This window comes from Felis catus, chromosome D2, assembly GCF_018350175.1.
Source record: "Felis catus isolate Fca126 chromosome D2, F.catus_Fca126_mat1.0, whole genome shotgun sequence".
NCBI lineage: Eukaryota > Metazoa > Chordata > Mammalia > Carnivora > Felidae > Felis > Felis catus.
In genome coordinates this window covers 78,981,800-79,007,409 of record NC_058378.1, presented here as the reverse complement: position 1 = coordinate 79,007,409, position 25,610 = coordinate 78,981,800, and the positions used below count along the sequence as shown (strand labels likewise).

At 46.3% G+C, this 25,610-nt stretch overlaps 1 long non-coding RNA gene across 1 annotated transcript in view; it reads right to left on the bottom strand.

Annotated features, from left to right (window-relative positions):
- The window catches only part of LOC123380941, a 56,647-nt gene extending 32,531 nt beyond the window's left edge, over positions 1 to 24,116 (bottom strand). The window contains exon 1 of the long non-coding RNA XR_006587398.1: positions 23,959 to 24,116. This is a non-coding gene — a long non-coding RNA (uncharacterized LOC123380941). The remainder of the gene's footprint in view (positions 1 to 23,958) is intronic.
- Between the last annotated feature and the right edge of the window lie 1,494 nt (positions 24,117 to 25,610).

The following is a 25,610-nucleotide window of genomic DNA, read 5'->3' as shown; positions in this document are numbered from 1 at the left end:
CTGCCCTTTCGAGAGCCAGCCTGGGGATCGGACTATGCTACAAGGAGACCTTTCCTTACAAGTGCTGAGAATTGGGGCTGACAGGGCAGGTCAGAGGCACTCAGATCGTGTCTCCATGAAGCCAAAACAAGTGTCTGAAAGGGAAAGATACAATCAAGCCACTGGGCTATTTTGTCTACACAATACTGAAATGCCAGTTTGGCCCGATTATCTTCCACCAACCCTGACGTCAAAGAAAGAGAACCAGAAAGGACCACCAAGAGATAATCCGGTACAAAGGAGGAAGCCAAGGCATAGAATGGGGTAGGGGAGGACCTGCCCAGAGTCCATGACCAAGGAAGGGACAGTTGAACAGGGCCAGATCCTGGGTACCAATAATCTCAGAAGGATTCCTCAAACCTATAGGCAGTGACCCCAAGTTTGGCATTTTCATGGAGAAGGGGGGTGCTATTGAGTTGTCAGATTTAGCAAATAAAAATTCATCTGGTTAAATTTTAAGTCAGATAAACAACAAATACTTTTTTTTTTTTTTTAGTATGGGTATATCCCATATGGTATTTGAGACATACTAAAAAAAATGTATTTGTTGAGTATCTGAAATTCAAATTTAACAGGGCATCCTGAATTTTATCTGGCAACCCTATGAGGGGACATATCTTGGGGACAGGGACATCTCACCTCCCCATCCTACAGCAAGCGAAACCATGGCAGTCACGGAGCAGGCCCTAGGTGGATGAATGTCCGTGACCTGACCTGGTAAATAAAGTCAGTGGGCTCAGATGGAAGCCTAACAGATCTAGTTTGGAGCCAAAGAAGAACAACCTGCTAAAAACGCAAAATTCCTTAAGTTCTAGAAGGCTTTGATGGAAGGAAGGAAGCAATAGTATGTGAAGAAGTCATGTGAGCCGGGCGCTTTCTACAAAGCTTCCCACTTAATCTTCCTCTCCATCCCTCAAGTCGCCTTCCACGGTTTACAGATAAGCACCTTGCTGAGTAGTGGGAACAGGGCGGCTCCCAGACCACGTTAACGACAGCAGTCGGCCCCTCGGGAACGTCACTGCCCGTGCCAGGCACTGTTCCAGGCACTGTGTCCATTCATCCTGGTTACTCTTCTCAACAGCCCTGTCATTTGAATAGATTGGTCTCATTGTCCAACGTAGAAACTGCAGCACAGAACAGTGAAGACACTCGCGCAGAGCCACACAGCCAGGACTTACCCAGCCATCAGATCCGTGATGTCCCTGCTACAAGCCTCCATCACGCAGCCCTGTGGCCTCCACCACCGCTCAGCATCCCGAGACCCGCTTGGTCTCTGCAGTTCACGCAAACGCAGCCACGCCCCGGCCACGGCTCCGAGCAGAATGCAAAACCAAAATCCGCTGCCCTAGCTGAAGGCTCCTGCCTCCAGGCCAGCCCCGCCTGCTCCTCTCTTCCCTGCCCTTGTAAGACAGTGACAACTGTCCTCGATTAGAAGCCAGCTGTGAGGCAAAAGCCCTGGGGGAGAGCCGGGGTGTGGTGGTGTTAAGGCTGCAAAATACTACCTCCCAACAGCAGAACATAATCTCTCTTTTTCCTGTCTTCCGCCCTGAAAATGAAGACTCATGTTCGTGGAGATTTTGACCTAACTGCAATAAATCATAATGTCCACTTGATGGGCATTACCCTTTAATTATTTTGTTCCTAGAACAAATAAACCATTCTCCTATAGGAGCAAAAAGAAAGTGCTTCGTGCCTCTGATGTCTGCAAATCATTTCTGCCAAACTTGACTTCTGCTTGTATTTAGAAATGCCTGGCTAAGAAATCACAGTTAGCAAGAATGCCCGCAGGCCTCATTAATTCCCAGTGATAATTCAGCCGAAAACAGCAGACACTCCTTGAGGACCCACGTGCCAAGCACCCTGCCTGAACCTGGCAGCGAACAGGGGCTCAGCCCAGGGCCCTGGACGAGTACCATTTGCAGAGGGCACGACAGGGCTCCCGGAGATGATTCTTGGCCTCGGCTTCCAAAAGCGCGGGAGTTCATGGCTAAACTCTGCGGTCAGATGGCTGCGTTCACAGCCTGGTGCTCCCATCACCAGGTCGCGTAGGTGAGTTTCTCGCCTCCCCTAAAGCACTATCTCTCATTCCACCCTTATAACACGGATCGAGTGGCCAATAAATGTTAACCAAGAAATCAATCAAGAAATAATCCTTTTTCTGGCCTCTACCTCCCATCGTGCTATGAATTCGAATCCCTATCCAAAGATGAAAAGTCAGAGCTTACAAGTGACCCAACGGAAACAATCCAACCTTAACCAAAAACTTTATTCCGCGGAATTAAAGCTATTGTGTAAATGAGCAAGACCTATAAAAATAGCACTAGACAGACCTATGAGAACATTTCTTATACGACATCAGAAAATATACCCATTTCTGCATAAGAAATGATCACTAAGAGCTTATAATGTATTTGTGTTGCTTTGTAGTACGTTCTTTTCATTAAATGCAGTAAGGGGATGCCACCCTGTCCATCCCAGGTCTGGATCAAAGACCTAAGATCTGAGGCAGATCTAAGACCGGCCACTCACAGCGGTGTTCCTGCCCTGGGGTGGAGCCAATGTGAGAGCGCGGCCCCAGAACTTCGAGTCGCCTTAACACCCCCTCCCCAGGGTCACCCACGCCCACCTGATACCCCTTCCCTGAGGGCTGGGTGTGGAGCCCACTCCATAGTCCATCCCAAGAGTGACACCACAGATGAACGCCACAGGTATCAGAACACCTGTCACACAGCTGGAGCCCCCCGCTAACCGGCCCTTCCTGGCCAGGAGATCCCAGGCACAGAACCTTCCTTCCCCCTCCTCAAGTGCTCACCTGCCTCATTTGTAGAATTGGACCGTCCACCAGATGTCTGTGTTAGTTTCACTTATACCAAAGAAATCTAGTCCAGAAGGCTGAAATCAGAGCGTCAGCAGGACGGTGCTCCCTCTGGAGGCTCTAAGAAGTCCATTTCTTGCCTCTTTCTGCCTCTGTGGCCCCTGGCCTTCCTTGGCTTATGGCCACATCACTCCAATCTCTGCCTGTTTTCTTTCTTTTTTTTTTATTTTATTTTTTTAATTTTTTTTCAATATATGAAATTTATTGTCAAATTGGTTTCCATACAACACCCAGTGCTCATCCCAAAAGGTGCCCTCCTCAATACCCATCACCCACCCTCCCCTCCCTCCCACCCCCATCAACCCTCAGTTTGTTCTCAGTTTTTAACAGTCTCTTATGCTTTGGCTCTCTCCCACTCTAACCTCTTTTTTTTTTTCCTTCCCCTCCCCCATGGGTTTCTGTTAAGTTTCTCAAGATCCACATAAGAGTGAAACCATATGGTATCTGTCTTTCTCTGTATGGCTTATTTCACTTAGCATCACACTCTCCAGTTCCATCCACGTTGCTACAAAAGGCCATATTTCATTCTTTCTCATTGCCACGTAGTATTCCATTGTGTATATAAACCACAATTTCTTTATCAATTCATCAGTTGATGGACATTTAGGCTCTTTCCATAATTTGGCTATTGTTGAGAGTGCTGCTCTAAACATTGGGGTACAAGTGCCCCTATGCATCAGTACTCCTGTATCCCCTGGGTAAATTCCTAGCAGTGCTATTGCTGGGTCATAGGGTAGGTCTATTTTTAATTTTCTGAGGAAACTCCATACTGCTTTCCAGAGCGGCTGCACCAATTTGCATTCCCCTCTCTGTCTGTTTTCACATTGCCTTCTGCTCTCCTCTGTCCCCTCCCATAAAGACACTTGTGATTGCATGGAGGGCCCGCCCGGATAACCCAAGATAATCTCTTCCCATCTCAAGGTCCTTATCTGTATCTGGAAAGCCCCCTTTTCACCTCCCCCTTGTTTGGATGGCTACCATCAAGAAGACAAGAGAATAAATGTTGGCGAGGGTGTGGAGCAAATGGAATCCTTCCTTGTGCACTATTGGTGGGAATGTAACTTAGTACAGAAACTATGGAAAATAGTACGGAGGGTCCTCAAAAAAATGAAAATAAAACTACCACGTGATCCAGCTATCCCATTTCTGGGTATCCATCTAGAGAAAATGAAATCACTGTCCCAAAGAGACATCTGTATCTCCATGTTCATTCCAGCACCATTGTGGAAGGCAACCTAAGTGTCCATCCATGGATAAAAGGATAAAGAAAATGTGGTCTATTTATACAATGGACTACTACTCAGCCAGGAAAAAAGTGAAGGAACTCCTATCGCTTGTGCCAACACGGATGGACCCTGAGGGCATTACGCTAAGTCAGAGAAAGACAAATACTGTACAATCTCGCTTACGTGAGGACTCTTAAAAAAAACAAAGAGAAACAGAGAACGGATTGGTGGTCGTCAGAGGATAGTGGTGGGAGAAATGAGGGAAGGCGGTCAAAAGGCACAGACTTCCCATTTCTAAGTTCTGGGGATGTCACGTACAACATGGTGACTATAGCTGACAAATATTGTGTATTTGAAAGTTGCTAGGAGTAGATCTTAAAAGTTCTTACCACAGGGGGAAAATTTTTGTACAGTTTGAGGTGATGGATGTTAACTACATTTATAGCAATCATATCACAATATATACATCTATCAAATCATTACGTTGTACACTTAAACTTATACAATGCTATATCTCAATAAAAATGGGGGGTGGGGGGGGAGAAAGAGAGAGACCCTTTTGCCTTGACAAGTAAATTCACAGGTTCCAGCGATGAGGATACGGTATCTTTAGGGGGTGCTATTCAGCCTACTACAGTGTCTGTCCTCTCAGGGTCCCAAGGAGGGGAGATGTCTCCTCTTCCTCTGATTAGCCGCCTCTGCGTTCATGGTTCCCCTGTGATGCCGTGTAAAGCAAAACTTCCCCAAGTGATCGTTAACCACGTGGATGCTGGCACAGTCACAACCCACAGCTCAGACACCCACAACACGGCTGTCCAGAACTCCAGAAGCAGGCTGCAACCCCACCCCACCTGCCAGAGAGTTGAGAGGAATCCAGTGGACCCTTAGACCCCAGAGGAAAGCAGACGCCTCCTTTTGCCTTAAGCGGTGAGCTGTCTCATCGACACCACCTTATGGACCCTCAGAGGTCCTCCTGAGAAGGCCCAGAGTCTGGACGAGAACCCTAACGCTAGAGAAGAGGACCAAAGGGGTGCTGTCTTTGGAGAAGGGATGTTCTGAAGCTCTGAAGAAAACCCTCCCCTCTCCTTCCCCCCCCCCCCCCCCAGTGTTTCTCTCTGGGAAGGATTTCGCCTCTGGAATGTTTCCCAAACTTTGGCTTGACAAATCATTCCAGAAAGAAGAAACCCTGTTCAGAAGCCAAAAAGGGGCCAGATGAGGAAACAGGTACTTCTATGGTCCTCCCTGCACCAATTCCACCCCTCCTGGCCTGGGGGGCCAGGGGCTCGTGAGTCTCCTTCACGGAGCCAGGGAGCCTTCCCAGCCTCCTGGCCTTGCCCCTGCCCCCCTCTTTGAAGGACCCAAAACCTGTGTGAGGCTGGTCCCCGGGGAGAAGGATGGACCCCTTCTTCTCCTTCTCTGTTTAAGAACCTGCACTTGGAGCCAGCCCACCCTGAACCCCCCCTCCCCCACCCAGAAGGGGCATGAGAAACCCTTCAAGCTCATCTCACAGAAGGACCTCACCCCTTAGCCCAACTTGGGTTGGCTTCTCAATGGGAAGGAAGTGAACTGTGTGTTGGATCGGGAGGGGTGGGGTGTCCTGGAATACTGGAAAGCTAATTTCAATTTTTTTTTAATTACTCAAAGCCGGTGTGTTGTTCCTAGTAGTCTAGCGGATTTCCGTCTTCCACCTTTCAGGTTTGGCTCTTTAAACTTAACCTCCAGTCCTCCCCCAACCAGAGGCTCCTTGCCGTGTCCCCAGGCTCTGGGCCTGCCTGCAGATTCTACAACCCACATCCTCGCAGCTCTCCTGCTCCCTCCCACCCACCAGCCCCTTCCCTGCCGGCAGCCAGCCACGTAATTGCCAAAGGAAAGGCAGCTTGTTTGCCGCCTCATCCAGGAATGATTAAAGGTAGAAGTTTTTCAGGCATTAGCGACAGAAAGAGTATAGTTAAAGCTGCTTTAAAAAGGGAGAGGCGTATAAAGACATGGTACTCAAAGCACTATTAAAAGCATCATGCTTGTTAAAACCAGTAAAAAGGCTGGGAATAGGCGAGGGAAAGGCAGCTTCCTCTCCAATTACGGCGAGGGGCACACACCTTGAAGGTCTCTTTGAATTGTGGCCGCCAGCCCCTGCGCCCCCCCTTCCCCTGCCGCCCCCTCGCCCCCCTCCGCAGGGCCATTCATCGGTACATTAGGGAGGAGGCAGAGGGTGACAATGCTCCCCCAAGTTCACTTCTCGCTTGTTACAGGCGACCCATTTAGAGCTGAATGACTATGTTCAGAGACAGCTCTAAATGACACCCTCCACCTCTTCACGAAGCCACTTGGTTTTGTCTTTTTTTTTTTTTTTTTGTATCCTGGAGATATAATTGATAAACCGAACGCCCGTCCACCTTAAAGCAGGGCGCCTCCCTCGCCACCTGGTTAAAATTCCTCCTCCTTTTCCCACCTCCCTACATCCATTTTGCTCTGTGCTGTTTAAACAATACTTCATCAAATGCAGCCTGGAGCAAATAAGAAAGCTCAGTAGAGTAAATAAAAAGTCAAAAAAAAAATCACCGGCTGGAGGGTAAGTACTTTTATTCCTGTACTTTCATTGCCTGGGGAATTATTATTCCATTGCCCTATCTGGGAGGGAGGGAGGGCCGAGGAGGGCTGTGTTATTCACAAAATGGATTGCTTCTCTCCCTTTTCACTCCTCTGGCTCTCGAGAGCCCACTGATTACAACCAAGTGTGGCCATCCATTCCGTCTTATTGACAAAGGTCCTTAATTACCGCGGAGCAGTAATACCTGCTATTAAATTCTGCTAAACAGAGGCCACAAATTAGCTGTGGATCTCAGGCACCTTTTGTGTGTAATTACGGGCAGTGGGATTGACGGGGAGGCCAGATAACTGACCCCAGCCAGAGCAGTGGGGAAACCTTTGTTTATCACCTGCGGTGGGGGCCAAAATGTGAAATTAAAAGCTCTCCATCAGCTGAAGGCCTTCAGAAGGCCCAGGGGAAGAAGAAGAAGGGGAAAAAAAAAAAAAAAAAAAGCAACAGGCCGAGCAAACTGTGCTTCCCGGTATTTATAAGCATTTTGCTTGACTGCAATTTACACTGACAGCTGATTAACCAAAAGCTCTGCTAATTCTGTAGGTTTCAGTAACGCAAAGTCCAAACTGGCAAGAATTTAGGCCACGTTTTAAGGTATATTCTATATTTCACAAAGGCCTTTAACCTGCATTTAAGAGCCTGTTTAATGCAATTGCGAACCATAAACACCTGTCACTTACATTCTGAACTTTTCACATTGCTCCTTCTGGAGACCCTGGATTAATGAAAACCATTCCAAAAATGGTAGCTCTCATCTGCAGCCAGCCCGATTTATAAATTCAATCCTGCTGCCTACTTGGTGTTTCATTGAAGGCAATTACTTTGGGGGAAATTTCATTTAAATATATTCAACTTTCCTTTCCATTAAGGTAGAGGTAGGGTTAGCTGCCCTGAGCTTGCAGCTCACAGTGAGTGGTCAGGCTGCAATAACTTAACACAAAACACTTAACATCAAGATAATTAAATCTCATTAAGGTTTTAATCACTCTGAATGGAGGCTATTAAAATTCATGGAGTTCGTGGCACACTACAGACAATGGGCCCCGGGCCCGGAATGAGTCTGGAAAGTCCATGTCTAGGTAGACATGTCTCAGGAAACAAGTAACTGAGGGCAGTGAAGATTTTCTTCCAACAACCCATAGGCAATAACCAGTTCTTGGACAGAGGGGCCGGGGGCCCCTCAAAGATGGGGTGCCCCAATCCCAGCCAAGTATTTAACTGGCTCTGTCCCCCCCACTAGCCCTCCATACCTCTTGTTGGTGCCCAATGTTCCTGCCACTCACGCAATCCCAGAGATCTTTAGATGGATGTCACTTGGTCCCATGCCTGCCTTGCACAGGTGAGGTAGAATTTGAAGCCAAAGGTAATAAACACCTCCTTGCTCTGGTCTGAACTCAAACACTGCCTCCTCTGGGAAGCCTTTGCTGACTCTAGGCCAACTTAGATGTTCTCACTCTCAGCACAGAGGAGAGAAGGCTCCTCTAAAGTCATTATCTTATTACCCAGTAATTATTTGTTTCCCATAACATTTTTCCCATAACACACTGAATCCCATGGAGGAAGAGACAATGTCTTTCTCATATTTGGACTTCTAGTCTATGTAACTATGGGTGTTTAATAATGACAGATGGATAGATGGACAGCAGATGGATGAATGGATGGATGGACAGATGATGAATGGACAGGTGGATAGATGTTTGGATGGATGGATGGATAGACAGATGAACAGATGTTTGGGCGGGATGGATGGATGTTTGGATGGGCTAGATGGCCAGATGGATGACTGGACAGATGGATGGCAGGATGGACAAACAGATGCATAGTTGGATAAATGGACAGGTATGAATGCATGTTTGGATGGATGGATGGATGGATGGATGGACAGACAGATGGGTGATTGGGAAGATATATTAATAGTTGAATAGACAAATGGGTGGATGGATAGATAGATAAATGAATGGGAAGCTAAACAGTTGAATACAAATGACCTGGGGTCACAATGAAGCAAAGTCCAGGCCTCTTGACTCCATTCCTTCTTTCCCTCTGCCTATTGTTCTTTCTTTCACACATATAGCTCAGCTCAATCTCTCTCCTTGGACTGAAGTAACCTTGGATTGCTCTTCCTATTCATACCAAGTCCTCAGATCCATTCCAGAGGCACTCCCATAGATTCTTCTTTCCATCATGATAATGGATTTTCACTCATTCCTTCACACACTCTCGTTGCTTCATTCATCGACTCAGCAACTCTTCTGATAGGAAGGGTGCCCTTTGTGGAAGATCCAGAGGTCCCAGTCTCTGCCCTGATATTTTAGTCTAGGGAACTAACCTAAACATCATGGCAGAAGAGGCCAGAGTGAGGGTAATAACTTGGCTGTAACAGGATGAAATCTACCCCCTTTCCTTCCACAGCATGATGGGGCCCCACCAGATCCTCTGGTCCAATTTCTTCCATGCAAAATGGTGACTAACTGAAAATGCCCCCTTCTGAATCCATTCTTTCATTCATTCATCTCACCAACGAATCTCCTCTTACCAGGCAAGACGCCTCCTCCAACATGTATACCAAGCAACAATTGGAGAAAGTTTACCATTCAACATGGAAAATGCTGAAAAAGAAGTAAAAATATGGAGGGCATGCACTGGGACCCAGGAGAGCAACGTTTGAGGATAGATAGGAATTTGCTAGACAGAGATGGAAAGACAAGTAGAGGGCCACATCAAGCTGGGAAAGCTAAGTGAGTTTGCACAAAGCCATACAGCCATCACAGGATAAAGCTCAAAACCAGTGGACCAGGAGCCCTGGCAGAGCTGTCCTTGGCCCCCTGTGTGGTCCCACAAGTCAAGGGTTAATTGCATGGTCTCTGATGGGAAGGGTGTCACAGGCCCAAGGAAGCTGGAAGAAATAGAAGAGCTTGGGGCATCTTGGCTGCCAGATGGGGAGGGTGGAAGAGAAGAAGGCCATCAGGTCCTCTTCAGGGGGCCCTGAATGCCAGGCCTGGGGATTGGACTTGATTCTCACCAAAGAGTTTTTCAGCAGGGGAGTGATATGATCAGGTCTCTGTTCAGAAAACTTGGGAGTTTTCATTTCAGCCTGTTCATTTAGCATGATGGAGAGAAATCAAAGGAAAGAAACCAGGTAGGAGTTAACAAGGCTAGAGAAGATTTCCAAAAACTCTTCTTCAAAGGAAGGGTTAAACCACTCCATACCTAATAAGACACACACTGACAGGTTCAAGGGGACAAGGCAGCAACAGGAAACACCAAAACTTTTTCTCTTTATAAAATGAGTCACCTGTGAACTGTCACTCTTGTTAGCACAAAAGCTGAGATAATCTCCTACCAGAGCAGATATCAACATACTTTATTCCATTCTTCACCATCTGGGCTACTTCCAACCTAAAGTGATTTCTGGAACAAAACCACAGCCAACAGAGACCAGCAGGGAGATATATCTGGAGTCGCAGAAGAGAGACCAAAGCCCCACCCCTTTGAAAGGGGAAAGATCAGCTCTAGATCCTTTTGGATGTTATCAGAAGGCACTGATTACATTGTGGATAGGCAACTAGGAATCTGAAAGGAAATTCAACAGTATTGACTAAATGATTTTTCCCAATTATCCCATTACAGATAATCCTGGTCTCTCTTCCCTTCAGGATCTATTCCTCCCAGAAGCCTATCTGGTACAGTATGTTTTGGGTGTGTTTGGAGTTTGAAGTCTGGAATGAGGCCCAAAAGATAATGTAGTGATTGTCTTTTCTCTGCTCAGGCCTACATGGCACAAATGTGCGGCCCATGACCCAGACGCCTCACATCTGGGACTGAGACAGCTCCTTCAAATTATCACTTCACGCCCAGTTTCCATTTTTCCCTCCCCACTTTGGTATAACTTCCGGAAATCTGCATGGAGTTTCTTCCAGCAACATAGACACGTGAGATTCTAAAGAACCCCCTCCCATCTGTTATGCATAGAAGTGTATACGGAAAATGTAATGCATAGATAAGCTCCAAAGAAATAAATGGAATCTTCCCAGGTGCCAGAATTAAAGAGGGCCTTCAAAACCAGATTGGCAAAACAGAGACGCTGAAAACTTGGTGCCCGAGAGGGCATCAGATCGCGAGGCAGGCTCCACAGCTCAGAGCTGAGGGCAGAACACCCAGATGAAGCCAGGAGTCCCAGACTGAGACCCAGCATAATAGAGGAGCCCCCAAGGGCTGCCCCCTCCATCAAAATGGGACTAGAAAATTCCTGTGTTAGGAAACCTCAAAAGTTAATGGCATCTGGATGGGGTGAAAAGTCCCCCCTGCCTCCAAGAAATAAAAACCCCAACATGCCATGGGTGGGGGTTCCAAACGTGTTCTGTCCACATGTATAGGAACCTCAAGATAAAAATAAATGTTGGGACCATTCCCAGTAGCGAAAGCAACACCACCATCTACTCTGTTGATGCTGCTAATGCTGTAGGGAAGCAGGTTCATATACTACAGGCAGTTACAGGGATGCACACCAGGATAAGCTCAGTATTAGGAAATGCAGCGCTAACAAATCTACCCTGCCATCTACCCTGCAGCCCAGCAATCCCATTTCTAAATCTCGATCCCAAAGACATAACGGCAAAAATGCAAAGCACTGTAACCACAAGGCTGTAAATTTCAGCAACGGTTATCATAGCTAAATGGTGCAAAGAACCCGAAGCCCAACACTTAGAGTAGCGTGGCAGTGCAGGAGCACGCACGCTAAAAAAGCACGCATCTTGGGGCGCGGGGTGGCTCGGTCGGTTAAGCATCCAACTCTTGGGTTTCAGCTCAGGTCATGATTTCACGGTTCGTGGGTTTGAGGCCCGTGTCGGGCTCTGTGCTGAGTATGGAGCCCATTTGGGATTCTCTCTCTCCTTCTCTCTCTGCCCCTCCCCCACTCACGCACACACTCTGCCTCTCTCAAAATAAATACGTTTAAGAAAATAAAAACAAAATAAAGTATGCATCTTTTGTCCAAGAAAAGAGAAAGTGTGTGTCTGCTCATATTTTTAAAAGGAAACAACTGAAGGATAGGCTCAAAAAACTAAGGAAAATGGTTCCCTTTCATTAGGAAAGAAGAAACAAAATGGTGTGGGGAAAGATTGAAGATTTCTGAGCGTATATCTAGTATTTATAGTGCTGGCATTACTATTTTGAAACCACTATAGATATATTCTAGAATAAAACAATTCAGGTAACCTATCAGAACTAAGATTTTCATCATGAAAGATATACACGTGTAATATCAAAGAAGTGAAAACACTGTGACACAAATTTTGAATTTAAAATATCAGTATGGGGGCACCTGGGGGGCTCAGTCGGTTGAGTGTCCGACTCTTGATTTCAGCTTAGGTCATGATCTCACAGTTCATGGGATCGAGCCCCAAGTCGGGCTCTGCACTGACAGCATGGAGCCTGCTTGGGATTCTCTCTCTCTCCCTCTCTCCCTCTCTCCCTCTGCCTCTCTCTCTCTCTCTGTGTCTCTCAAAAATACATACATACATAAATACATATATACATGCATAAACTTAAAAATAAAATACCAGTATGAATTTATATTTTTTCTCTTTTAAAAACATCAACGTTTTAGCTCTGTTTACTGAAAAGCCTAGAAACCATGACAATCCACTAGCAATGAGCACACCAACTACCCAGACTGTGGTCTCTAACCACCAAATCCCAAATGAACCAATTCTCTCTGAAAAAAATGGTTGATTTCAGGAATGAACAGTGGGATATTGTGATTTATAATAAGAAATATATATTGTCTTCAACCCCATTCCTGACACTGAGCTCCTAAAACTCTTAGGATTGCCTAAGTGATGAGAACAATAAAGGTCAAATGAGTGTGTTTTGTTATTCTTAACAAACCGCTTTCAGCCACGCTGGAGCATATGTTCATGAGGTGAGTTTTGGAAAGCACCTGGAAGACCACAGGATGATGGCTACTTGCCAGGGGACCGGCTACGTGATTAGAGTGTCGGAACTTTCAGCCTCACTTCTGGGGAAGGGATAGGGGCCGGAGGTTGAATTAATACCCAACAGCCAATGATTTAACAGATAATAATGCCCGTGTAATGAAGCCTCTACAGAAATCCTTAAAGTACAGTGTTCGGTGAGCTTCTGGGTTGACAAACACACGGAGGTGCAGGGAGGGTGGTGTGCCTGGACAGGACATGGAAGCTCTGCACCCCTTTCCCTGGACCTTGCCCAGGGTATGTCTCCCATCTGGCTGTTCCTGAATTGTATGTATGTATGTATGTATGTATGTATGTATGTATGTATTTGCTTATTTATTTATTTTGAGGGGGGTGGTTAGGGGTAGAGAGAGAGGGAGAGTAAGAATCCCAAGTAGGCTCTGTGCCCTTAGCTCACAACCCAACTCAGGGCTCAATCCCACAAACTGTGAGATCATGACCTGAGTGGAAATCAAGAGTCGGACGCTCAACCAACTGAGCCATCCAGGCGCCCCCTGAAGAGTATCCCTTCTAATAGTTTCCCTGAGTTATCTGAGCCATTCTGGCAAATGCTAAACCTGAGGAGGGGTCATGGGAACCTCAAGTTCAGAGCAAGAAGCACAGTTGGTGTCGGGGGGGGGGGGCAGGGGCCGTCTTGCGGGACCAAGCCTTTAACCTGTGGAATCTGGTGCTGTCTCCAGGCAGAGAGTGTCAGAATTGAGTTAAAGTTAGGACTCCCAGGTGGAGAACAGAGAGCTGATACCCAACAATGAAATATTTAGACTAGAGAAGTGAGAAAAGGGGGGTAGGGGGGCAGGAGTTTTTTCCTTTAGGTAGGAAATGTACAAGGTTAGTCTGGGATACCTTTTTGTTGTACTAGCAATAAAAGAAGTGATAGAAGAACACTGGAGTTGTGTCAAAGGGCACAAGAACTAACTTGAGCTATGAGAAAAAGTTGGTTTAACAACAACAACAAAAAAAAACAGGGGCACGTGGGTGGCTCATTGGTTTGAGCGCCTGACTCTTGATTTCGGCCCAGGACATGATCCCAGGGTCGTGAGATCGAGCCCCGTGTCAGGCTCCAGGCCGACCCCTGTGGAGCCTGCTTAAGATTCTCTCTCTCCCTCTTCCTCTACCCATGCCCCCACTCACACTGTCTCTCGCTCTCAAAAACAAAAAATAAAACAAAACAAAAAAACCCCTCATTTTCACCTTTGTGGGATAGTGGCCCATTGCTTCATTATTCTGAAAGCTGATACATAAATAGAAAGTATTGGAAAATCATTCTGCAGCCTGTAATGAAATAACAGAGCTAGACAAATATCACCAGTGAACAATAAAAGCTATGAGCGAATGCACACTTGTTGATGGCCGTAGCATTCACAGTTGCCAAAAGCAACCCAAGTGTCCATCTACAGATAAATGGGTAAACAAAACGTGACCTGTCTCTACAGTGGAATATTCTTCAGCCTTAAAAAGGGAGGAAATTCTGACCCAGGCTACAACATGGGTGGACCTTGGGGATGTTAGGCTGAAGGAAACAAGCCAGTCGCAGAAGTACAAATACTATAGGATTCCGCTTGTATGGGGTGCCCGGAATAGACAGATTCACGGGGACAGAGAGTGGGCTAGTAGGTTCCCAGGGGTCTGGGGGAGGAGAGATGGGGAATCATTGTGCAATGAGTACAGAGTTTCAGTTTGGGATGATGAAAGAGTTCCGGAAATGGATTGTGGCAGTGGGTGTACAACGTTGTGAATATGCTTGGTGCCACAGAACAGTAAGTGCTAAATGGTAAATTTTCTGTTATGTCTATGTTCCCATAAGTTTCTAAAAAGTGTTAGGTGAAAAGTTTTGTGGAAGACTTCATGATGAAGGATTCAGCTGATACCCTGTGAGCCTTGATCTTAGTATCCATAGAGGGGGTCGCCAGACATTCCTGCACTTCTCGACATGATGCAATCAGTACACAGCGACATCTCTGAGGTGTTCTTACCCAAACGTCCCGAATTTAAAGTAGTCACTGAATTTAAACACTTATTTATAACACCTCAGGGAGTAGAAGAACAAATTATAGGAAACCAAGCAGAAACCACCAGCAAAATCCAGACCATAGGGCATTTTATATTTTCTCCAAAATATAGATGTGATACGTGAACCTTATTTGATTACTTATTCAAACAAACCATCTGTAAAAAGAGATTTTTCTGACAACTGGGGAAAGTTATAAATGGAAGGGGTAGGTAATCATATTAACAAAGTATTGCTAATGTTGTTTGCTGTGGTAAGGGCATCGTGGTTATATTAAGGGAAGTCCTTGTAAGCTAAAGTATTTCTAGGTGGCAAGACATGATAGCTGGGATCTGCTGTATTTCATAATAATAATAACAATCATAGCAATGGCAATAATAATGATAGAGTTAGATGACACAGCATTGCCAAAATACTCACTGTTACTTCTGGCTGTGTGTAACGTTTCATAACCTCATGTTGTTTAGAACAAGGGTAAGGAGGGGTGCCTGGGTGGCTCAGTTGGTTAAGCGCCCAACTGTTGATCTCGGCGCAAGTCATGATCTCACGGTCGTGAGATCGAACCCTGCATCTGGCTCTGAGCTGACAGCACGGAGCCTGCTTGGGATCCTCTCTCTGCTACTCCCCTGCATGCTCTCTCTCTCACTCTCTCTCGCTCTCAAAATAAATTTTAAAGAAAGGAAAGATAAGGATACTGAGAAACTTTATTATCTGTAATATAAATGTGCATGTTAAAATGTTAAGGGTGGCCACCAACCAAAGAGAAATGACATATATCTTTGCCAAATCTCGATTCATTCAATGAAGAGTAGTTAGGAAAAGTATTCAGCAGTAAAGCCAGGTAGCCCAGAATCTCCAGTAAGGGACTGGGATGGGATTATTCTATATATAAACTGTGATACAACAATCAACTTGACTTGGAACTTGAAACATTCCACACGCCCAGCAACAATTCATAAAGAATTGAGCTGGCCCTTTCTCTGATGGTGCCTCTTTGACCTCAGGCCAGGAGATGCCCCTGAAATCATGGATAAGGGGCTTGTGCTCACACTGGAATCAGCCTTTCGTGATCAGTCACTAATGGGCACCTGCCAGCCATCACTGCCCGCAGCTCTGGTCAGACTTGGCAGAATCACGGTCATGTAGGCTCTCCCGCAACCAAAGCGCTGGGCCCTTATGGGCTGTACCTATGGCAAGTCTATAGCACCGGTCCTACCGTCACCACTGCACAGATGAGAAAATGAGGCGAAGCCAAATGAGAGACAGCATTTGCCCCTGTTGACACACCTAAGAGGTGGTGGGGTAGAATTCATCTACTTGAACAGTCAAAAGAGCAATAATGGAAGTTGACAAGCCCATGTCTTGAGAAACCCAACCCTGAGCTTAGTAATGAGAAATTAGAGAGACAAGACCATAGGAGCTTCTCCCCTCTGTGGCCACACAAGCCTGTGCTGGGTAGGAATGGTGCTTTACTGGTGCAAATCACAAAAACAGTAAGGATGCATGGCATAGGGTGCAATTTGAATTTATCAGACCCAAACCGGAGAGTGTTTTGTTGTTTTTCTTGTTCCCGCTGACCCCCACAGAGATGGGGAAACTTTAAATCCCAGACATATGCTAAGAGCCTAAATAGATGGTTCAATTCTCAGAAGATGGGATAAAAAAAAAAGTAATATTATTATTTTATTACCAAAAACAAATAACAGACAAATAAAGTAAACATAACAATTCTGGATAATTATCTGTTTAAGAAGTTATAGACAAAATTCTTCTATTGGAAAAAAGAGTAGCTTCAGGCACTGAGCCTAGGAGATGTCTGGGGCTTGAGACCTTTTAGGGTCACGAACCATCCCAAATTTCCCTGAGAGTCACTGAGTTCCGGGAAACCAAAGATGAGTCGGTCATCCTACTGGTCGCCTTGAATTCAAGTGCACAACACGGCTAATTCTGTCCGACAACCTGGAGCATTTGATGTGGATACGATCCAAACTTAGGAATGAAACTAAAACCCACCTCCACAAGACCCACTGGGCTGCCTCTGCAACAAGAATTCTGGGATAAATGATATTTTTAAAGAATAATAAAAAGGTCACTCTTGAAATTGCGGTCTTTCTCAAAAACTGTGGGTCAGAGCCTCCGGCATCCCTGGGGACTATTTTTAATGGAGGAACACTTCTGGAATTCAAGTCAGGCTTAATGTACCCACTTTCACTTTGCTTCCCTGATCATGCTCATTATGAAAAGAAAAATTTTACCGAAGGACAGGCAACTTAAATCCCTATAATCATAGGTCCGTCCCATGAATTAAGACCAAGCCTGGGCAAATGTGCTGAGTGAGAAGAACAATTACCAAGTTCATGGCTCCAGGTTCTGTTTACCCTGATATTGTCCCGGACAATCATTTATTTCTTGCTGCCTTCTAAGTTTTATTAAGCTGTTCAGAAAAGTTTCAGCCGTGCTTTATGGCCATGTGAACTGCCCGTGTATCCATTTCACAACTTGATTCATTCTGATTAAATTGTTCAACTGTTAATGAGTTTTAGATCGCAATATGGAGAGGCAAACAATTCAGAACATTAAGGCAGTAAAATATCTTAATATTTCACAAGTTCTTGCCGAAAACATAAAACAAAAGGCTCGTTTCTGGAAGGAGAGACTGTAATAATTACCCTCTGTAAAAATAAATGCGCTTGGCTCCCTATACATTATCCAAGCATCTGTGTAAGCACACTCACATGTAGAGAGCCAGATGGTACCTGGAAATCTCATAAATATCCTTAGAAATTCTGATATTTTCAAGCCAGTCGCAACAGACAAGATAACGGTTTTGACATATTATTCCAAAGCATATCTGAGGCTAGACGAAAAATTGATTCTTACTCGCCTTACTTCATCGTCTAATGAGTTTTGCAATCTGGAGGCAATGGTGCAGGGTTTGGTGGTGAAAGATCTCAGGTACTGAGGGCTTCAGAGATGGATGGAAATTACGAATCAGGTCACCAAATACTGTTTCTCAAACAGTTCAACGCCTCCACCTCTCCCTCCTCCCACCTCCTGCAGGCTCCCGGCCCGCTGTCTGTTTTTCATGCAATGCAGCGTTTGTCTTGAGAGTGATTGAGTAAAGATTCACCAGCCTTAACCTTTGAACATTTTTCCTTGGAAATGCCCCCTTCCGGTGAACCCTCTGGAGGTATAAGCTTATGGCGAGTAGAGGCCACCAAATTTCCGAGAGTTGTGAGGCCTTGCGTGGGTCGCTTAAGCTCTAGAAATTCAATCACTTCATTTGCATCATGGGGATTAAAACACATTATCATCCTAAAGGCGAAAAGTTGAAACTGGTGATCCCTCAGTTCCTTCCAGCTTCAGACGCCATGCCTGTAATATACACACGCCATGCTGGTAATATACACAGGACTTCTTTTCAAAGCAACCTTTCAGTTGAGCAGCTGTTCAAACTTAGCAAAAGAGGAGGAGTTAGCATCTGACCACACGGACTCGAGAGGCCTTTGCACACGTTTCTTAAAGGAAAGGCATTTCGGAACCTGGAAAAGTCGTGCCTTGCAATCGCAGCCTGTGAGGGGCAGTGGGGCAACTCTGGTGCCAGCAAGGCCGGTGATGCTATGTTGCAGATGGGAAAACTGAGGCCAGAGAAAGCAAATGACCGGCCCACATCTGGGACCAGCCAAAGCAGGAGCGGCGATAAAGGAAAGCTGCTAAGGGATGGAACTCACAGCCCAGATACCTGGCCAGAGCTTTCCAGCACTCTGCTTCATCCATTCCCAGCTGATTGGGGGGGGGGGGGGGGGGGGGATTTATTAGCAGCATTTTACAGATGAGAAATATTAATGGATTATTTCCCTTGGGCCATATCCTAGGAAAATGCAGAACTGAGACTGGAGCTCAGATTTTCTGGCTCCAAAGACAATGTTTACTCCTCTGTTCCATGTTGTCTTGTAGAGGAAAACTTGCATATGAATCTGTGCTAAGAAGAGTATGGAGACAAGACTGTGCACAGATCAAGACATCTTGGTACCTTCAAGTTTTATTTCCATCACTGCCATCATTTGGAGCTGGCGGGACCCTACCCCTGCATTTCCTGCTCTAAAGAATCCCCTATTCCACCCCAAAAGGAAAAAGCCCTAATTGACATGAGTTTTTAAATTAAATTAATATAAATCGATTTTGCTTTAAGAATTTGAAAGGACTGGGAAGCACCCTCCGTCTGTCCATAGCGGCTTTGGCAGTGGTGATCTACCACGGTGAAAGGCGAGGCAGTTATGGGGGTAATTTCTACGGAATGAGCTGCCAGGCCGCAATATCCAAAATGGGACCTGAGTTATTGGGATCCGCCTTCCAGACTCCCGCATCAAAATAGCAAGTGTCCCCTTTACTATGTTCCCCACCGTCCCTCCATCAGCCGCAGCCTTAGATATGGGACAACGGTATTTCGTCACAAGTCCTCTTTGAAACATCTGAATTGTCTCTAGAAAGAACCGCGAGTGCTTTTTGAAATCGTGCGAACTCCCAGATGCCCGACAAGAGCAGAACAGCACAACCTCTCACAGCATCTGTCCTGCCCTGAATTCTTGAGCATTCTTGGTCTTCACCTCCAAGAGGCCCATCTTGGCCTACACTCGGGGCACGCCATGCCCAACCACAGAATTCTCCTGGAGACCATCCAAGATGGCGGCCAGGGTGCCCTCAGAGGTACCACAGAGACCGGGCTTGCAAGAGAAAATCTTAGTTAGGAAAATATTAATAACAACAAAACAACCCATGGGCTGTATATAATTGTAGATACCCGTTTCATTATAAATAAATGGAAAAAGTAAGACGGTTATGAGAAATGTTCCCTTCATGTAGGGTTCGTATGCTCCTGGAAGTCTTTTTTTTTTTTCCTTCTCATTTTGGTAAAGACCAAGATATCTCAATAGCAACATAAACAGCATATTGTCTACTAGTTACTATAGCAACTGCTATCCATGTAATTTGCTCATGCCTAAATTAAAGCTGCCTGGGGTAGCTTTAACTTGCATCTCTCACATACGACTTTTCGATGGTGTTTTTCTTTAGTGAGAATTGTGTCTCTTCAATTGTAGGCAGCCTGCTATACCACTCTACCTGACCTGGAGCCAACTTTTGCCATGACCTGACTTCGTATACCCTGTGACTTTTAGGTATTCATCAAAGAGAGAACATGCTTTTCTAATGGTATATGTGTCTATATGGCACATACCTAGTATATGCGTATATATAGCATATCACTCCATGAGAGTAGAGGAGGGGGGATGAAGGAGAAACAAATTTTCCATCTGAAAAGAACATAAGCATCTGCCCAGCAATAATCTTCACCGCTCTTCAACTCGGCAATTCTTTCCTACCTCTTCATTCAACACATTGCAAAAGGGCGTGAAGGAACAAGGACCCACTAAAGAAAAAGGCACAATGGCTACTCTCCTCTTCTCCGGCATCCTTCCTTTAGCCCTACCAAATAAACAAGTTGGGAAGTTCTTCAATTATTTGTGACTGGGGGCAATGTGGTGAATTCATGGTCCTAAATGCTAGCACTGGATAAATGAGTTCATTGTTGAGACGGTTCTGGATGAGCCAGTAGCCAAGTCTTATCAGCTCTGTTATATATGCTTGTTTGTGCCCACTCTGGCATGAGCTGGGAGAAGGGCGTTGTCATGAAGAAATCCATAAATACACCTGCCTTTACATAACATTGCATTTCAAACTTAAGATTTATTGTGCTTTTCTTAAAGAACTCAAAATTTTCAGTGGCCCTATCAAGATATGCAACAAGTTGCTCAAAAACCACATTGGCACGCGGGGCACCTGGGTGGCGCAGTCGGTTAGGCGTCCGACTTCAGCCAGGTCACGATCTCGCGGTCTGTGAGTTCGAGCCCTGCGTCGGGCTCTGGGCTGATGACTCAGAGCCTGGAGCCTGTTTCAGATTCTGTGTCTCCCTCTCTCTCTGCCCCTCCCCCGTTCATGCTCTGTCTCTCTCTGTCCCAAAAATAAATAAATGTTGAAAAAAAAAATTTAAAAAAAAAAAACCACATTGGCACAAAAATGCTCACAATTACTCAATGAATTTTCGACCAGTAAACAGGCACCAGGAGTTAAACCAAGATGGACTCCTTAGAAGAACTGACAGGATCACTGTCCAACATGGTAATCCTCAGGGCAGACAGTGGGGAAGTCTCTAAATGGTTGTTTGCGGGGTTTTCAAAGGGCTCTAGGTTCCGGTGTGGGGAACCTTCTCTATTTTAAAGGTGTGGGAACGGTGTGGGAAACCTTTAGTATTTCATAAGTGCTCCTGAAGCATTTCCAGGGTCATTGACTTACGCGTAGCATTTCTTTCAATAGGATCCTCTTTGCAAATATTATTTCACATCTTCCTTTTTCTCCGGCAAAGCGTTATCTAAATCCGAGCGCAGCCGCTTGCAGCAGCATGGCAGCTTGGAAACAGTCAGAAAAGCACCGCGTGCCTCCTGCTACAGCGAGCCTATTTGCCAGTTTAATCCTCCAGACTTCAGCCATTTCCCATTTGGTCCTTCACATCGTCTCGGGCTAATCCGTCAAACATTTCAGACAGCCAAGCCAATCTCCGATCGCTGAGGACTTTGCCACAAGCACTATGTCTGTTAATAAGATTTTCATTTGGAAAGATGCCAGGGCGCCCATGTTTTCTATCGTATATAAATACTAAGACTGAATAGCTTCAGGTTTTGTTTAATGTTAACGTCAACTATTAAAAAAAAGCAAAAAAGTCCTCAAGTGCTTGGCCCGACTGTGAAATGCCCCACTGACAGCCATTTGCAAGGGTAATGTTGTGGGAACAACATCCATCTTGGCAACGGCTTCATTAGCCCCGTCTAGCTGACCTCTCCACGTAATGTTGTCAAATGTGACGGGCATCAGATTATTGGGAATATGGAGATCAATAAATATGCAACACCGGCGCTTAGAATGCTTCTGGCATCGGAGCCATACAAATGCCATCTAACATGGCTCAGACTCGCTGTCATCCGTCACCCCAGCTAGTAAATAGACAAGCTTAAGGGGAAGGCTATCCGTAATGGTAAAATATATGGGTGAAGATGAATTAGACAGGGAGCATGTAGTCAGGGTTCTGATGCATGACGGTTCCAAATGAAAAACACCAGGCAAACGCTCTGGAGCAACAGCCTGCCTTCTTGGGGGAATCGATGCAAATCCTTGCCGCGTGGTCAAAAGCTGCTCTGTGGTCCTGCTTCTGCGTCTTCGACGTCAGCTACCGAGGAAGTTCTGTCTGCACCTGGGATGCTCGTCAAAAACTTGGGAGTACCTCAAGTATACCAGAGACAGCCAGACCACCCACTCCTGGAAAATTCCCGTGTGTGTCAACCACACCATCTCTTTCCCTGTGATCTCCACCCAAGGCCCCCAAAATGCCTCCAGGGTCCAGTTACTCTAGCCTCAAATGCCTGCGCTTTGGGGTCCCCAGAAGAGCAACCTGGTTAACTGCTAAAAGAAAATTCGACCCCAGCTGGTGGTCCTCAAGTTGCCCAGATAATCAGACCTTTGGAAACCACCTCTGATGACAAGTTCTCGGCCAGGCCACTCCATCTAAGGCCTCTGCGTGCTGCCAGGAGCCAGATGCCATTGCCCGCTCTCTGCACATATCACTGCCCGGAGAGCCAAGCCTCAGGCCCTTGCTCTGCCCGCAACAGTGTTTTGCAGATTCCCCAGGACAGGGCACCCCTGTTCATTAACCCTCCTCCCCCTCCAAAAAGTACTTGAGTCCAGCCAAGTGCCCCTGGAAATTAAAGAAAAGCAAATTCTCGGAACGGCAAGCACAGAGGACGTAAGCCACACTTGGGCCTATACGGAGACACCCTGTGCCAGGACAAACACGTTCCCCAAACCCGATTCATGTGGGTGACCAACGATGGCCAACATGCATCCATCCCTCCAGGTTTTAAGAGATGTCACTCATCTCCACGGAAAAGAGAACAAACAAGAAACATAAAGGTATTTTTGAAGTATACTGTTACGAAGGTACTTGGCTAGTAATCTGCAGCCTAGGTACACACGATACCTTTTAGCACGGCTGTTTATCTCCCAGGGAGAATGCTGCCGTACTTACGATAAAGGCTCTGTTGGACCTCTTCATCAATAGCAAACCTTTAAGCACAGCACATCTCATAAATAGGAGTTCCACTAACACAGACTTCAAAAGGCTAGAACTTGATAATTCAAAAATAGAGCTATATTAAGTGTTCCAGCAGTCCATCCATAAAAGCCGTCGTATATTCTAAATGCCAGAGTCCTCTGAGCAACATGACAGGTCTATTAGAATAATAGCAGGGGGAAAGCATAATTACAAGTAATCATTGGCTGGAAAGGAGCTAGTTGTTTTTGTAGAGCAAAATGCCGCTCTGAGTCCCGCGGAAAATGCAGCCTGAGCGGCCGCGGCGAGGGCAGATAACCATCGAAAATAACCATGGCGAAAGCCCAGCACTATTTATTTCTATTTATTAAGAACTCTTTGTATACCTTAATGTTTTCCTGGTGAAATCATCTTAATTTGAGCCCCCCATTTTCTTTGGATAAGATTATTATGTAATTGCTACTTACCAGCCACTATTTTCTCTACATTTGTTGGTCAAACAGTTAGGGTGTCTGTCTTTTCCAGCCTGACAGATCATTCCGTCAAGCAGGAGCTTCTGGTTGGCTCCATGGAGCCATATTGAATATACACCATGAGCCAAGAAAAAACAAAGAAAGCTTGGCAACGCATTAACGTTTTCATCCCTAAAGTAATGACTCTAACTACGAGAGCACAGGGCTGTTGCCTCATTAGAAAGGATGAGGCATGCGTGGGCTGTTTCCTTACGGATGGGACTGGATGGGACTGCATCTGATACCAGGAACTTCATCCGTCGGGCAGCTCGTGTGGACCTTCCTCCTTAGTTAGAAGGATCCCCTACCCTTTGTCAAGCACTTTAAAGCTTCCAGAATGCAAGGAGGATAACAGACCCCATCTGAGCCTTGTCGAGCTCAGAAGGGAGTCAGGGCAGGGGCATTAGTTCCACCTTGCAGATGTGCAAGTTGAGGCTCAGGAAGGGGAGGGACTCCCCAGAGGTCGCACAGTTGACGATCTTCCCACTCCGTCATCCCGCCCCCACAATAAGCTTCCTTTACACCTGATTCTCCATCTCACTTACTTTGTGGGACGTGCCAGCGAAGGCGAAAGCCACCTGCTTGGCGCTGTGGTGCAGGTGCCGATCAGGTCGCGACACACTGAAATGGGCCACATGCCCGGCCTCCAGACGCCAGGAAGACGGCGCAGAGGCTCACAACTGACATGGATGGCAGCCGTGCTCTCTGCACAAAAAGAGACACAATCGGGTCAGATTCGCCTGGGTCTTGGCATCATTCGCTTACCTAACATTTACTGATTCGTGGACAGGGCACCAGAAGTGGAGGGAGGGGGGCAGGGAAGGGGAGTAGGGAGTGGAGGGAGAGACTGAAATCTAATTTGCAGCCCCGTGCTGAGAAAAATGCACCCCTGGTGACCTCTAATAGCAGGTAGAGTCGATGTGGACCACGTGGGGACACACAGTGGGGAGCCGGTGACGTGTACAGGAAGGCACTTGGGACTCCAGCTCTTTCAACGACTTTCTAACCATCAGGATCTGGGCCATCGACTTAACCCTATTGAGCCTTGGTGTCCTCATCTGGAAAATGGGAGTGACCATACCACCTGCCTCACAGGGCCGTTGTACAAGCAGGAGGTGACCCAGGTCACACACCCAGCATAGCGCACGCCGCACGGGAAGCGCTCATTGCGTGGCCTTTCATTTGATGTGTCAAAGAAAGCCAGAGGAGGGAGTGACCCACAGTTCCTGGTTCTTGGGCCTCCTGGAGGCTGTGGGAGCCCACCTGGCCCTTGGAGGGTAGGAGGCATTTTCCCAAAAAGTTATCAGCCCAGGCCTTGTCATGGTGGTCCAGAAACTCAGCTGGCCTCCTGCCAGGGGTCCATTTTTAATAAAACCAGGACAGAAGACCCTGTTGGAGCTCGGGGCGATTGGTACATTTGCTTCTCACATAGACTCCAAGTGATATTGTGGGAGGCAGGACTTAAAAGTCTTTGGGATTCAGTGGCATTTTAGCATTGCTTATCAAATTACAATACACACACGCCTTCCTCCCACTCAAAGCATTCGTGTTTCAAATTAACTTGGTCTTGAGATAGCAACACCAGGATATTATCAGAGCTTGCTCTGAAATCTCAAGCCAGTGGATATACCTAAAATTCAGGTTATTAAGGGATTTCAGCTGGTCCAGAACTACATCTTCACCCTCTCTGGTGGAAAAGAGTTCCCATGATGCTCAGCAAGACCGTATCATACAACCACGTGCACGACGCAGAGATAAGACATCGGGAAAGAGGACGATGATGGTGGTGGTGGTGGTGGTGGTGGTGATGTGACAGTCACTATAATGACCAGGCACATGGGGGAGAAGGTTAAGCTCAAGGTTGGTGGGTCTTGAACAAAGGGTACAGTTGGGAAAGAAGGCTCACATCAGTGTGAGTCAGAAACGCTGGACCTGAACTAAGTCAACTGGTTTACTTCAGAGTCCTGAGACCTGAGACAAGGCACTTGCCTTCAGCTTCTGTAGGATGAGGGGTTCAGGCTAGACTAGCTGTGCATCTGCAAATTCAGAAGCCTCCCAAAAGGTTTTACTCTGGAGGAGATTATCAACCCCCGAAATAACCACCTTAAGCATACCTTGGGCTTGGAAAACACACACCCAGAAGTTAACCCAAGAAAGCACGAATCCGTAACAAGGTCATAAATGCACACGCCTCCTG